This window comes from Myotis davidii, unplaced genomic scaffold (assembly GCF_000327345.1).
Source record: "Myotis davidii unplaced genomic scaffold, ASM32734v1 scaffold710, whole genome shotgun sequence".
Taxonomy (NCBI): domain Eukaryota; kingdom Metazoa; phylum Chordata; class Mammalia; order Chiroptera; family Vespertilionidae; genus Myotis; species Myotis davidii.
The window spans coordinates 963,890-965,396 of NW_006284328.1; positions in this window are offsets into that span (position 1 = coordinate 963,890).

The following is a 1,507-nucleotide window of genomic DNA, read 5'->3' on the forward strand; positions in this document are numbered from 1 at the left end:
AACAGCCGTTCTGAGACCCGGCCCTGGGCTCAATCTTCCCACAACCTAGAAATCTGTGGTAAAGAATAAGTCACCCGGGGTCTCCTTAATGAGCCCCTTCTTTGTGCAGACATAGCAGGACCTACACATAAGTGGGGGACCCCTGGGGACTCATTTCAAATGATGCAAAAATGAAGTCACATGCAGCTGATGGGGGAAACTTGCTCCTTAGCCAGGCACACCAGGGTTCAAGTTGTATGCTTCTTCCTGGGCAGGTCAGGTATTAAAGCTCTCTAAGCCTCAGTTTCTTCATCTAAAAAAAGTAAACAATGCCTGCCTCACAGAGCCGTCATGAAACTAAATTGAAAGGAGATGACATTTACAAAGCTGGTAGCCCCGGTGCTTAATAAAAGTTGGTCCCCTCCTACTTGCTGCCACCGGAATTCCTTTATCTGAGAACAAAGTTTGATTATAGATTAATGGCATGAGCAACACCTTGGCTAAGGTGTAATCAGTGACTCAACAAGCATAAAGCACACAGGAGACTCTACTCTGGCCAATAAGAGATTCTGATGGTTCTAAATGCTTAGGGAGAAGGGCACGGCGAGTCTGATTAGACGTGAGGGAAGTGAGAGAGGGTGGGAGAAGGGAGGCCAGGGCGGTACAGACCAGAGATGTTCACTAGAAATATAATGCAAGCCACAATTCTCATTCAAAATGTCCCAGTAGCCACATTTGAAAGTAAAGAAACATGTAACATTAATAATAGATTTTATTTAACCCAATATATCCAAAATATGATTATTTCAATTTGTAGTAATATAAAAATTACTAGTGAGCTATGTTCTTTTTTCCTGCTAAGTCTTTGAAATCAGTATATATTTTACTCCTACAGCACATCTCAATTCAGACCAGCCACATTTCCAGCGTTCACAGTGCTGGGCCACGCAGGTATACTGTAGACAAATCCCCAGGTGCCAACCAGTGTGCCAGGTTTTGGGGGACCAAAAAGTCTAGGCTAGAGCATGGTTCCTGCCCTCAAGATGCTCACTGTGTCGTCTGGGGTCTAGGACAGATGGGGGAAGTTTTATCCAACAACATACATTTGCCTGTAGTTTCCCAAACTAGATACCATAAGACACTAAACCTGTAGCTCAATCCTTTTCCTATTATAAGCCTTCGACACCCCCCAACCACAGGGCAATTTCCTTCGCATCGTCTGCATAAGCCATGGTGACATTGGGCCTCTGACCTGGAAGTTGGGCTGGACAGCACCCTAGGAAGCAGTCTGAGGGAAGGAGGTACCTTGTCCTCTCATTCCTTCAGGCCACAGAGAGCCCACGTTATGCTGGGTGCGCCCCGATTCCAGACCAGTTGCCAAGAAACAGAAAGCAAAGTGTCAGCCCTAACGGAACCGGTTACCTGTCTCCTGGGCGAGCGGCGGCAGCAGAAGGAGCCATCCGTGGTGAAGACTGAAGACGCAGCTGCTCTCCCTGAGGGCTGCACCCCACCCTACCCAGTCCTCTTT